General features: G+C 38.0%; 1 long non-coding RNA gene across 5 annotated transcripts; it reads left to right on the plus strand.

Moving 5' to 3' along the window:
- The first annotated feature begins 6758 nt into the window (after positions 1-6758).
- Positions 6759-13188, plus strand: LOC148690391 (uncharacterized). 5 transcript variants are annotated; one of them, XR_015957225.1, is made up of 7 exons: positions 6759-6897; positions 7836-7894; positions 8276-8360; positions 8520-8580; positions 8813-8922; positions 9379-9527; positions 9691-9965. It is a non-coding gene; the product is annotated as an uncharacterized LOC148690391 (long non-coding RNA). The 5 variants fall into 5 exon arrangements; XR_015957224.1 differs by having other exon boundaries at positions 6870-7010; XR_015957223.1 differs by lacking the exon at positions 6759-6897 and adding an exon at positions 12880-13188 and having other exon boundaries at positions 7754-7894; positions 9691-9790.
- Positions 13189-15107: the final 1919 nt, after the last annotated feature.

Below are 15107 nucleotides of genomic sequence, written 5' to 3' on the forward strand. Positions count from 1 at the left end.
TAAAAAGGTCTAAATTTTGATTTTTGGTTGACAAAATTTAGGCTTTAGCATCTATGCATGGAAGTTAGTCTAACGGTTTTCTCTGCATTTATTAGTGAGAGGTTTTCAGGTTTAATTTATGTTAATAATAAGTTTGATACCAAATTATTATACTAATGTCAGAATACGTGGTTTAGCCTAATCAAACAAAAACAACTGATGTAATTAAACAAGAGTGTGCCAATGAAGAAAATTTTCAGGTGTTCAATAATTAAGTGGATACTTCACGTGTCATAAAATAAGTGAAGCAATACTAAAAATATATTATTTTCTCCAATTGCATTATTTTCCAAAAGAGATGTCAAAAATCATACCTAGACTGTTTTGACAAAAAAATGTGGTTTTTTTTAATTCCAAATGAAATGCCAAAATTCTACATGAATTGCCATTCTCCACTTTGCTCCCAATTTTGAAGCCAACGTCAAAACCTTTTTGTTTTATTTTTAATGTTGAGTCCACATATTTCTTTATTTTTGTTCGCTTATTAATTATTTTATTATTAAATTATGACCCACTTAATTTATAAATAACTAGAAAATATTTTAATTTGACATTTCTATTCGATTGTGAAACTTTACAAAATATTATTGTACAAAATTATATTATTGGCATTTGGATTAATCAGAGGTATTCGGATCTTTCTTTCTCTCTCCAATTGGTTTCCATGTAATAATTGTCCTAAAATTTCAATATGGCATTTCTGCTCACCACTTTCAAATGGTGGTAATGCTCATCATCCTATTTATCACCGTTAGATTTGTTTGAATTTTAAGATTTGTGCATGTCCACTACACGAATCTCGAAATTCAAACTTATCTAACGGTGATAAATATGGTGGTTTGCATTACCACCACTTAAGGTGGTGAACAAAAATGCTCCCAAATATGAATCACTGGGTTTGTCTTTTCGTTTTTTTTTTTTTTTTTTTTTTGAAAAATGAAAAAAAATTAATTAATTTGAAGTTTTAACATATCCAACACAATGATAACATAAACATTATCTATTCTAAAACTAAGGAGGGATTTGTGTAACAACCCGTCCCGAAATTTATGGAACAGAATGGCATTTTCGTAATTTCACTGGTTGGGTTAGATATTTTGAAATGTTATGTTTTAGGTCTTAATTGGTGTGCCAAGGGGCCCACCCTTTTTGGTTGTCGCCGGGCCCACTCTTTCCTTTTTCTCTTTTCCCTCCTCCTTCTTCCTGTGGACCACATCAATCTCTTCTTTTTTCTCTTCTCTCATTTCTCTCATCACTCTCTCTAACCTCTCTCTCTAGGAAAGCACACAAACACAACAACAACAGCAGCAGCTGCACACCACCATCCCTCACCTTCTATGTGAACCCCACGAACCCAGAAATGGCGAGGGAACTCTTCCCCAGTTTTCCGGCGAGACCCGCATGTTTGTAGGTATTTTCTGGCCATCTCTGGCCACCTTTTGGCTCCAAATAGGTATAATACTATTCCTTTCATCTTAAGCTTCGTTTTGACATATTATGAGTTCGATTTTGCTAAGAAATAAGGAAGTTACAACCTTTCAAGGTTTACCTAGTTTCCGGCGACCTCTCCCACTTTCGAAGCGATTTCCGACCAAACCACAGCAAGCCATCGTGCAAGGTACATTCCTCTTCATCTCATTGAGTACTACAACTTTGGTTTTTGAATCACTCAATTTGGTTAAGTATTGAAGAAGTTATACGTGTTTAAAGTTGTGCCCAGAAATCGGCCAAACTTTGGCCTGAAACCGGGTCGACCCAACCCAAATCCTCCCAACCTAGATCCAAACCTAGGTTGGAACCCGACCCAACCTTGAAGCCTAACCCAGATCCCTTGGGCCAAGCTACCAAGCCCAAACCCTAACCCAGATCCCTTGGGCCAAGCTACCAAGCCCAAACCCTACCCCAAGCTCAATTGCCCAAACCCAAACCTACTAAGCCTAAACCCAAACCCAAACCTAAGCCCAAACGCAGGACCCAGACCCGTCCGTTGATTGTTGACCGGTCAACGTTGACTTTGGGTTGCCTTTTGGGGGTTTCGGTTGAGAACCCTCCTAGACTAATTTCGACGTCTTGAATCCGTTTTCAAAGTCTGTTTTCCCAAATTCAATCATTTTAGTGGTGTTTTATTAATTGGACCCTTTATGTGCTTAGGTGCATTTATTGTGGAGTTTTCGTATTCGCTAGTTGCACGGCTCTTCGACAACGAAGTATCTATGAGTGGACGCCTTCTAAAATGCATGATTTTACTATTAGAAATGGATACATGAAAGGTATGATTTAATGGTTACATTTTGTGAAACGTTTATGAGTAAATTGGATTTACAGTTATTGATATATCATGCTTTACTGAGAATATTTTGGAATACCATACTTTATTGATTTTTACGTTCTTTGTAGTATATATGATTAATGGCTATATACTATGAAGATGTTTTAAGATATGATGTTTGAGCTACTGAGCTTTGTTGAGAAATATGTACTTATGTTTGGAAATATTATGTTCAGTGAGTTTTGTGCTTATCTAGTGATCATTCTTCTGCCTACGGGCGATAATACTTATATTGGCTTCGGCTGGGGGTTGTAGTGCCTACGGGTGGAAGATATTTATATGGCTTCGGTTGGAAGAGTTCTATATGCCTTCAGGCGAGAGATGATACAACTATTTAGCACACAATATATGATATATGTTTTATGAAGTTTTATGGCATGCTAGGGTTTTCGGAAAACCTATTACTTGTTATGCTATATGAGTTTTCATAAACTTTGGGAGTTAGTACATTGTTGAATAACTATGTTAGTACTACTTATATACCAACTTGGTCCACTCATGTTTTGCTTGCACCCTCTCGGGACTTAGAATCGAGGCGTATTGTCCCTTGATTTTGCCTTATATACATTACTGCCACCAAATTTGTGGCTATGTTGGGGTTTAGGCTGCTCCTATTTTTTCCATAAGCTTCGTTGATTTCAGGTAAAAGCCCGGCCCTCAGTTGGTTAATGATAATTTTGCCCATCAAAGGTTAAAATCTGAAGCTGGGGGTGATGTGCTAGGAATGGCAATTTTGTCCTTTGCATTTTGAGCGAATTGGGGGTAGGTTTGGTTTCATTGTCATTCGATGAGGATTTCAGGGATGGAAAAGGATCCTCGCCAGATCCTTTTCATGGGGATCTCGTGTTCGTGTTCGTTCATCGTACATCGTGCAGTCAAAAATCATTTGAAATTTAAAATTATTAAATATAAATAGTATCTAACAAAAACTGACCACATGATGTACGATGAATGGATACGATCACGAGATCCCCTGAATCTCTGAGATAGAGAGAGAGACATACATAAAGATCGCAATAGGGGAGGGATTTGTGCGAGTTACAGAGAGAAAGATTGAGGTATGTTGAAGAGAGAGTGTTATGATCCAATTCTGTAAAGATGGACATGCAATGGGACAAAGTAGTTTTAGTATGGAAATATAATAAGTTGGGGTTTAATAGCATTTTAGTAAGTTGAGGGGATAATTTTAATATGCTTGCTTGTATTGCTGAGTCAGCACTCACATGCTTTGTGAGTTTGTTATAAGCCCTCGAATTTGGAAGTAACGGTTAGAAATGAAAAAGAATTGGATTCTCCCTCTCTCGCTCTATCTCTCTCTCTCTCTTTCTCTATAATCCTCCATTTCTCTGTAAATCCTACATGATTTAGCACCATCTCAACTACATGATTTGCAACTTCTTATTGCAGACTTTGAAGACTTGTTTGGAATACTCTCTCAGCTACCTCCTTCAAGGTTGCATGATCACCTTATTCCATTGGTGCCGGGTGCTAAACCTCCAAACACATGGCCTTATCCAAGAATTGCTTGCTGCAGGGTTTATTCGACCAAGTCACAACCCTTTTTCATTTCCTGTCCTTTTGGTGAAGAAGAATGAAGGAACCTAACGCATGTGCATTGATTATAGAGAACTCAATACACTGACCCTTAAGAATAAATATCCTATTCCTTTGATTGATGACTTACTTGATGAGCTTTATGGTGCTACCCATTTCTCTAAGCTTGATCTTAGGTCGGGATACCACCAGATTCTAATGCACTAGATTCTAAGCTTGTTCAAGCCTCACTTGAGAAAATTTGTCTTGGTGTTCTTTGATGAATTGCTGATCTATAGTAAAAGTTGGGAAGAACATATACAACATCTTAAAACTATTTTCCAAATTCTGCAACTCAACCAACTATTCCTCAAGAAATCTAAATGTTTTCTGGGCCAAAGAAGGGCAGAGTACTTGGGCCATATAGTCTCTAGTGATGGAGTGGAAGCTGATCCAGCTAAATTACAACAATCAAGGAATGGCCTAGACCACAGGCAATCAAGTAATTGAAGGGGTTCCTTGGATTGACATATTACTAAAAGAAGTTCCTAGCTATAGTGGTATATGTCAACTTTTGTATAATCTCACAAAGAAGGATGGATTTCAATGAAATAGTGAAGCCACTATAGCTTTTGAAAAGCTCAAGTTTACCATGGCATCTCCACAAGTGTTAACTTTACCAGACTTCACTAAAACTTTTGAGAATGAGTGTGATGCCTCAGGGGAAGGAATATGTGTTATGCTACAACAAGATAAGAGGCCAATTGCATTTGCTAGCCAGACATTGGGACCAAGGAACCAAGCCTTGTCTGCTTATGAGAGGGAATTAATTGCAATTGTTTATGCAGTTAAAAAGTGGCAGAATTATCTTTAAGGCAGGTACTTTGTGATTAGAACTGACCACCATAGTCTCAAATATTTCTTAAGTCATAGAGCTATCACTCATTTCCAACAAAAATGGGTCTCTGAGCTCTTTGGGTTCGATTATGAGATACACTATAAGGCTGGGCATGAGTATGTGGTAGCTGATGCATTGTCCAGAATGCATGGAATGTCCACAAAAAAAGACTTGGGTGCAATTTCCTTATTGGAGTGTTTCTCTATTTCTTATCCTTATGGAGGCTGGTTAGATGACATTCAGAGGTACAATGAGAAGGATGAGTGGGTTATACAGAAGACTAGAGAAGTGTTGGATAATTGAACTTTTACCAATGGTAATTCACCACTTGCTAAGCTTTCTTTTGTGAATGGTTTCCTGTGCTATAAAGGGAGAATACTGTTGAGTCCAGATTATGAATGGAAAAGTAAAATCATGGCTGAGTTCCACTCCACTCCTGCTGGTGGTCATCAAGGGGTTTTAAAAAGCTATCAAAGGTTGAAGAAGAAATTCTATTGGTAGGGTATGAAGAGAGACGTGAAGCAGTTTATCTCTAATTGTCACATTTAACAACAATAAAAGTATGAAACCATTTCTCCAACCGGTTTATTGCAGCCTCTACCCATTCCCATTAAAGTCTGGACCGATATAAGTATGGACTTCATAAGTGGATTACCTCCCTGCAAGGGTAAATCAATGATCATGGTGGTTGTTGATCGATTATCTAAGTATGCACACTTTGTAGCCCTCTCTTATCCCTATAGTGCTGCTGGTGTTGCATAGTTGTTTATGGACCATATTTTCAAGCTGCATGGTATGCCATAGACTATTATGAGTGACAGGGATCCTATCTTTTTAAGTGCTTTCTAGAAAGATTTTTTTCAACTGTAGAATTCTAAATTGTGTACGAGTTCGGGGTATCACCCCCAAAGTGACGGCCAAACTGAAGTGCTTAATAGGTGCTTGGAGACCTATCTCAGGTGCTTTGTGGGGGGACAACCTCAAAACTGCGTGAAATGGCTTGCTTGGGTAGAGAGGTGTTTCAACACCTCTTACCACATAACTATTAAGACTTCCCCTTTTGAATTGGTCTATGGCTATCCACCTCCCCATTTGGTAGCTTATGAGTTAGGCACTACTCGAGTTGACTAAGTTGAACAAAGCCTACTTGACAGGGATAAAATGCTAAATGTGCTTAAATCCAATCTGGAGCTATCTCAGAATCGTATAAAGGTTCAAGTGGACAAAAAGAGGTGTGAAATGTAGTTTGGAGTTGGGGAATTGGTCTATTGAAGTTGGTCCCTTATTAGCTACAATCATTGGCGCCACATAGCTATCATAAGCTTCAACCTAAATACTATGGTCCCTATGAAGTGATGGAGAAAATTGGAGAAATGGATTATAAACTCAAACTACCTGTGGGCAGCAAAATTCACCCGGCGTTTCATGTGAGTTGTCTTAAGAAGCAAGTGGGAACTGACATTGCAGTGCAGCCAATGTTACCTTACCCCTTGGAAGATGGATTAGCACAACATGTACCTGAAGGAATTCTAGCTCGGAGAGTTTATAAGAAGGGCAAGGCAACCGGAGTCCAATTGTTAGTGCAATGGCTTGGTAGGAAAGCAATTGAGGCTACTTGGGAGGACTTTAATGAGTTTCATTCAAAATTTCCAGATTTTCCACTTTGAGACCTTGTGGACAAGGTTCTTGCAGGAGAGGGCATTGTTATGATCCAATTCTGTAAGGATGAAAAATGCAATGGGACAAAGTAGTTTTAGTGTGGAAATATAAGAAGTTGGGGTTTAGTAGTATTTTAGTAAGTTGAGGGGATAGTTTTACTATGCTTGTTTGTATTGCCGACCCACTCACATGCTTTATGAGTTTCTTATAAGCCCTCGAATTTGGAGGCAACGGTTATAAATGAAAAAGAATTGAATACTTCCTCTCTCCCTCACGCCCTCTATCTTTCTCTGTAATCCTCCATTACTCAGGTCAAGGTCGAACCCAAATTTTGGGTGCTAACAGAGAGATAATATAGGAGGATTTCTGCAAGTGATTTTAGGGATTTGCAGAGTGAGAGATAAGACAACGGGCGATAAAGAGAGAGGTGTAGGTTGAGGTGCGGGTTTAGGGTTGGTTATTTCCGCACATAAAAAACCCTAATCCCCTTTTTAGTAAATTGAATTAGTACTAGCTGAACAAGAGTTTCTCTCTGCAACTCTTCTCCCACAGGCCTGAACCTCAACTATGGAGGGAAGCTTGCTTCTCTTCTTCTCCCCATTTGAAGCCCCATCTCTCTTTCTCCTCTTCTTCTTCTTCCTCAAAACTGAATTAGTTTTTTTTTTTTTATCCCACTTGCTCAAAACTGAATTTTTTGTTGTGTGAATATATATGTGAACATATAATATCAGCATTTGGAGTGAATCGAATTCATTTCAAATTTTCTTAAATTTATTGATTGTCAGATGACATTGTTAACAGCTTCTGTGTTTTAAAACAATTGAATGTGAGATTTACATAGTTAAATAGTTAATTGGAAAATTGAAATGAGATGTTAGTTTTACCTTACTGATTTCTTTGTTGGGTTTATTACTGCTCAATGTTAGAACCTGAAAATTGTTTTTGGGCAAGTGGTGATCGGCCCGCCTGGGTTAGGAAAGACCACTTACTACAATGGCATGTCTGAGTTCCTCCAGCTCATCAGAAAGTAGAAAATTTCACTCTGAATTCTAGGTTTTCAAGTTTTTCCATGGCTTCAATTTTGGTTTTTGAATCTGTCTGAAATATTTACAATGGCAATTTGTTGTTTTGGTATGCAAAAAAGTTGTTGTGGTAAATCTGGATCATGCCACCGATGGATTGCCGTATCCTTTTCGGGGTTTTACGTTTTTCATGTTTGTTGTTTGTAATTTGTAATGTTGCATTGCATTCCAATGCCGAATGTTGAGAGTAATAAAGTAGAGCTACTGGTCCACCTTCTTTCATTTGGTGCTTTCAACATTGAATTTTTTAACCCTACTCATTCCGCTTAGTTTTTATTTGATTTGGGTTTTGCAGTTCAAAGCCGATTTGGGGATTTTGAAATGCTGGACGCTGGGCCAGTTACGCCACAACAGGTACTTCAATTTCAATGCCAAGACTCTGCATTTCTTTTCCGTAATTTTGATCTTCTACTGATTTTGATTGAATTCCAAGAAATTTTTTATTTGCTTAGTTTAATTTGTAGTTGTTCAATTGTTATGAAGATTTGTGACTGTGTATGAATTATTGGTTTCTGATTTTTGTTGAACAATATGAAATTGCTTTGTGTTTTAAGTTCTTGATCCAAAGAAAGTTGCGATATTTCGTAATGGCATTGCTGTTTGTAGTGGTTGTTCTGATTACCGTGTCATTTTATTTATGAACACCAATTATTTCATAATTTGCTTCTGAAATGAAATATTTGTTTATGCACACCAAGTGTTTGATGATTTGCTTCTGTTATGAAAATGAATCAGAACCATGGAGGATGATATCATAGTGGATCCAGTGGAGTCTCCAGAGATTGTTGATGATCCATTCCAAACTATGTGAGTTTTCAAGGTAAATAATCACTCACCATATCCTTTTCCACTTACTAGGATTTTTTTAATTTGAACTTTTTTCTTCAGTTTGATTCAAATTAATTTTTTTTATTTTCCTTTAAATAATTTGGACTTAGGCCTTTTATTTTGTGCGTTTTCTCTGTTACTTCATCCTCAGTTGAAAAGTGGAAGTCCGAACTTTTAGCTCAGAGAAAAACCCTTGGTTGAATCAAATACTGGTATGGTCCCTCACATGAGAAAAAAACTTCCAAATTTTTTTTCCTTAAAATTTTTGTTTTTGTTAATTTTTTTCTTTCCACAAATTGTAGTTTTTCTTTCTTGCATTTGTCTGCTACCCTCCACAATGAAACGACCTGCTAAAGCTAATGTATTTGGTTTGAAAAGAACAAGACTAATTTTGTCATTAGTATCTGCATGCATTTTCACATCAATGTAAACTGACTGATGCAGAAGAGCTAGCCAATTTAACATCAGCGGATATGAGGGAATCTGATTTCAGTGGTTCAACTTTCAATGGTGCGTACATGGAGAAAGCTGTCACATATAAGGCAAACTTTGACGTAAGAACTTCACACTGTACAAATAGATACTAAAAGGTGAATGAAGCATAAATAGCTTTAGCTACCTATCCTCCAGTATATATCATGGGATCACCCAAAAGACAAAAACCCACCTTCATTGTCAGTTCATTTCCATACAAGTTATCCCGGATTGTTAAGCATTTAGGCCATGCTTAATATGAAGGATTAGATTACACTTGAAGGATTAAGAAGGGGTTGATGTCTAAAGTGTATCCCTAATCTTATCCCCACTAATCCCTTTAAAAATTGTAAGCAGACATATTGAAATTTATGTATATAAACTTTTTTATAAGAACAAATGCAAATTAGAATCATACCTGGGTCAACATACTGGTAGTATATAATTGAACGACGCTAAAGGTTAATTATGAACTTAGACTATGTGCTGAAAGAAAGTTGCTCATTACTTGCGTTTAATTTATTTTGTTTGTTCAGGGAAGAGCACGGTGGCGTGTGCTTTGGGTGGGAGTTTGTACCGCAGGGGAAGCTGTCGTACATTCTTGATGGGGACAATGTCAGGCATGGCTTGAATTGCGACCTTAGTTTTAAAGCAGAACATCGTGCAGAGAACATTGGTAGGATTGGTATGTATGTGTATGCCTCTATTTAGATTAACCAAACCCTCTTTTTAGATTAACTATGGCTTTCTGCTTCATTATGTATTCATGAAACTAATCTCTGTAGTTCTTCAATTCATCTGGGGTATTTGTGATTTTGAACAACACTAAAATTATTTATGGGTTATAGGAACCACGGGTTAAGAAAATGGGTCCAAATTCAAAGCTGCATTTTCTTCCTTCAAAATAAGAAGAAAACACTTCCTCAGCTCCATATTTCAACACCTCAGGTATATTTGTGTTCTAAAGCCTTCTATTTCTTTCTGTTTCTTCAGAGCTATTATTTTACCCATATGTTATTTGTAAAGTGAACGATTGGATTTCATATGCCTGAGTACGTATGGTTTTGTACAATACAAACTTGAGCTTATTGATCCAAGTGGCTAGAACAGTATACTCAACCAATTTCATATCCTCTTGGCCGAATGAGAGTATAATTCTTGCCACTAAGAAAATTACTTCATATAATAGCAATGTGTTGGTGTGTGGCATGCTCTAATTAGGGATACTTTTGGGTTATAAGAAAGCCAGAGAGAGAGAGAGCGTCACATATTTGTTTTTTTGGATTTGGTTAATGTTTCAATCGTAAACGTGATTACGGAATGAAAGCTGAGGATACACTGACACGCCCCAACCCCGATATCCCCAAATATCAAGGTAGGCACATGTTGGCCGACACTTAATGGTGACGAAGTCATTAAAAACATGCGTACAGATAAAATATGTAATTAGAAGGAGATACACTAGCGTAGAATCGTGTTCAGAGCATACAATTAGTGAAGAATAATATGAAGGAATTATAATAAAAAGGGTACGAACCAAGGAATGGAACCTACACAGAGGAGTTTCGAAGATGCCTAAGCGAAAATGCCCTGATTTTGGGATCGAGTGTCTCGAATCTAACTCCTATGGGGGCGCAAAAACCGAAAAGGTGAGTGGACCAAAGTTTATAATAATAATAATAATAAAACCATTTTCTTTATGAACATACTAACCTCTTGTTTTGAAAACATATATAATACTATATAATAGGTTTTTCTGAAAACCCTAGCATGCCATGAAATCATTCATAAAATAAATATGAGTAAAATCATGCTTAATAACGGTGCAATCATCACCCGAAGGCAAATCCATAAATCTCATCAATATTGTACTCTCTAAGAGTATCATAGTCGTCCAAAGGTAGTACTTGTCCCTCACCAAAGGTGAAGCTGTACGACACTGAGTTAAGCCAGTGAAGAAACATGGGAGGCCCCATCACCCGAAGGTGAAGTTGTACGACTCTGGTTACGTTGGAGAAGAAATATATGACATCACACACCAAGACTAGCCGTGGCTAGTGAAGCTGTCCGACACTACTTTTGCCAAGTGAAGCTGGGGTTATATCATATATCATATCTCACTCCTCATCAACTGTGTCCTATGGCCTGAGACGTCATAATACCCATGTTGTGTGAATATGTTGTATGATAGCCTAATAGATAGCACTGAATACATATCTCAAAAACTCTCATCAAATCCGGAGCTCAAAAGCTCAAAGCCTCAACACATAAATCCATGATAATTCACATTTGTAAATTCATAGAATTCCATATATGAAAATCCCATAATTCATAACTCATATTCGGAAATCGTAATATAAATCATATTCATAATCCATAGAGTTTCATATATTAAAATCTAATAATTCATAACCTTTCGTAAAACTCAAGTGTGATAAATCATAAATATCTCATAAACTGTAAATATAGAAATCTGGAAAATAATATATAAAACATTTCAAATCATGAAGTGTGAAATGCATGCTAGGCTAATATTTTATAAAAATATGTACGTTTAGAAGGGGTTCACTCACATATATTTTGTTGCCCATGAATCGAGGATTGAGTCATTTTCCACAGATGCACCTAACCACAATTAGGGACCATTTAGTAAAACTCTACATAAACGTTAGAATTTGGGAAAACAGACGGCGGATTTGGATTCGGCACGTTGAAAAACCTGAGGTGGGACCTCGGGTTTCCCCCCATGTGCCGCCACGAGGTGGTGGCCTGGAAGGCCACGCACCGCTGCACATAGCGGCCGACAGCCCCGACTCGTCTGAAAATTCAACAACTCCAAACATTCCCAAATTTTACAAGAATGAAGATCTCAATGAGAGGAACAACTTTCATACACGGGCCGAAGTCCAATTCGGCCAAGAAGTGGCTTGAAAATGCCTCGAAAAGGCAGGGTGGTCGGAGATTGAGAACCTCGTCGATCCTTTGTCAGAGGTCCGATGATTGTGATTCCGGTCAAGTTTTACTCCTTAAAGGGAGGGCTGCCAACCCTAGGTGGTGCGCCACATTGATTGATGCTGGAAAGATTGATCTCCATTTTAGAGTTTGCGGGGAGTTCCGAGTTTCTCGTGCTCAAATCTTCATAAATGGTGATCAAAAGGTGGAATTAAAGGTAATGGTTTGACTGGGTTCATGGTACCAGTCTCGTTGTCAACGGTGGCCAAAATAGGGAGATAAGGTCAGGTCGGGTTAGCGGGTCGAAGGGAGGTCCGGATTCCCTCATTCTCTCATCCCTTTATTTCCATTCCTTGCTCTTTCATCTGATTGGTCAGTCTTTCTTCTCCTATTTCCCGATTAGGCAGCACTCCCTTCCTTTCTCTCCTCATCTTTCCATCACAACCACACACATGGCTCCATCTCCTTGCTCTAGCAAAATCTGGAGCCTTCCAGATTTATGGTCAAATGACCATTTTGCCCATAACTTTGTTCGCCTATAACTTTTTTGTTATAACTCCAAATTACGTTCCGCTTGCACCCACACGTCCGTAATGCTGAGTACTATAAGAATATTCCAAGGAAATGGATCTTACGTGACATGACAAGATGGTCAACAAAAGTCAACACATTAGCCTCGAAGGGCTAATTTCACATTTTAAAATTATAAAAACCATAATAATTGAGGACGGTCGTTACGTACACAAAGGATACATGTAATTTGGAATTTGTAAGTTACAAGCTTTGGGAAAGTAAGCATTTGTAGTTGTCTAATGACATAGTCAAAGAGTTGTCCACCTAATGTTTACTCTACAATGGCTGTCAACGGATATTGTAGTCTCATTCCGTGGGAGAAATTTCAAAGTAAGATGTTAATGTCTGAAACAAGCCTATGTTGAAATTTATTTCACTGTTTTGTTTTTCGTATGAAATATTTATTGTTGAAATTTTGTTGGTGCTTTGTTTTATAAAAGATTCAGGATGGGGATTATTTAACTTTCATTGATTGGCATCGTTTAAAGATTTGTCTGTGCTTTTGTTTATAGGATCAACTTGGGAAAGAACAAAAGAGAGCACAAGCATTATCAATTTATTTGCTATAGTATTGCAGGCTTGCAGCTATCTGCACAACTCCAACAAGCCACACCAAGCTTATAATGGGCTTGCACACATGTAAAGCTCCCTCTTCCTCTTTCCCTCTTTCCCATTTTTTTCTTACAAGTTTCGAGTTAACATCAATTTGTACATCAATGAAATAGGAGTAGCTAGATTTTGAGCAACTCCTTATATGTATGTAGAGTTGTCAACAACTATTATATACTTTATATAAAAACTTTGTACATGTTTTTTATAAATAATTTTTGGGTAAATTACACTTTCATACCTCAGGTTTGGGGTCTATTTCAATTCATTACAACATCTTCAAAACATTTCACTTTCATACGTTAACTACTATTTTATTTCAAAATAATACCTCTGTTACATTTTTCATCCATTGATCCGTTAAGTGCTGACGTTGCTGCCACATATATGCCAAGTGGTTGCCAAATGTCTGCCACGTGGCAAAAAAAAATGATTTTTTAGTTTCTTTTTAAAAAACCTGAATTTTCTCAAAAAAAAAAAAAAAAAAAAAAAAAAAAAAGCAAAAATTTGAAACCCATCCCTAAACCTGCAAGAAGAGGAAGAAGAAGAAGAAGAAGAAGAAGGAGGGGAAAAGAAATAGTGCTTGAACCTGCCTTCCCCCCCCCCCCCCCATCCCCTGCGCGGCGCACCTGCTTACCATCCTCCCCCCGCCCCCCCCCCCCCCAACGCGAATCCACCCAAACCATGACCTCCATATTTTTGAGATTTTCAGTGTGGGTAAGTTTCGAAAATACTTTGAGATGGGGAGTTTGAGTTTGAGATGATTGTTGGACTGATTTTGTGGTAGATCCGCCTAATCTTGGGTGGGATTTTTGGGGGTGGGTGATGGGGGATTTTTGGGAGGGGTGATGGGGGATGGAAGAAAGGGGTGGCTCGGGTGGGATTTTGGGGTGGGTGATGATGGATGGGAGAAGGGGGGGTCGAGGAAGACGATTTTTGGTTTTTTTTTTTTTTTAAGTTTTCCCTCATCTTCTTCTTTTTCTTTTCTTCTTCTTCTAGGTTGTAGGTTTTTGGGGGTGGGGACGGGGGAGGGGGGGACGAACTGGGTTTGGCCTTTTTTTTTCTTTCCTTTTTCTTCTTCTTCTTCTTCTTCTTCGTCTTGTTGTTGTTGCTGCAGGTTCAGGGATGTGGGGGTGGTTGCGGGGAGATGGGATGGGATGGGTTTCATTTTTTTTTTTTCCTCCCTCTTCTTCTTCTTCTTCTTCTTCTTCTTCTTGTTGCAAGTTTAGGGATGTAAGGGGTGCAAGTTTAGTGATGGGTTTCAAATAATTTTTTTTTTTTTAAAGAAAATTCAGGCTTTTTTAAAAGAAATTAATTTTTTTTTTTGGCCACGTGGCAAACATTTGGCAGCCACGTGGCATATATGTGGCAACTGATAGGAGCATATTCATGTGACTTAAATGACTTGTTCTCGTGCATTTACGTTATGTTTCTTTAGTTATTTTAGTCCTTTATGCTTCTTTTGTGTGTTTTCAGGTTCTAAGGGCAAAGTATGCAAAAGGATGCCTTTTGGAGCCTTTTGGAGCAAATTAGAGATTGGAATGGATATCATATGCTTGGAGCCAAGAGGATGGACGAAATTGAAGGATTCCTAATCCATTGCAGCCACATGCACATTCAATCATTCACACCAAAACCTTGCACATGCTTTCCCATTTCATTATTCATTCACTTTGCAGCCATCATTCACTCTTTAATCCACATGCATTCATCATCATTCACCCTAGCTTTAATTCACATGCAAATACATTCATTTTCAGCACCAAACACCATCATTGACATGCACTCCCATTTTCTCCCAAAACATTGCACATGCATTCATAATCATTCACACCTTGCAGCCACTCCACATGCATTTCCAGCTTTCCACCAACCTCCTAGCTGTCATATTCCCTCTTTTTCACCTATAAATAAACATCCATTGCAGCCACATGCATTCCCCCTTTAATCCACATGCTCTCCCATTTCAGATTGCATTCCCACTCACCACAAATCAGCCACATGCATTTTGCCTTTCATCATTGCATCACAAATCAGCCACATGCACTTTTCCTTTCATCATTGCACCACAAATCAGCCACATGCACATTCACCCCTTTCTCCACCTATAAATAAGCATCCATTGCAGCCA

This window comes from Pyrus communis, chromosome 15 (genome assembly GCF_041283825.1).
Source record: "Pyrus communis isolate YQ-2024b chromosome 15, ASM4128382v1, whole genome shotgun sequence".
Taxonomy (NCBI): Eukaryota; Viridiplantae; Streptophyta; class Magnoliopsida; order Rosales; family Rosaceae; genus Pyrus; species Pyrus communis.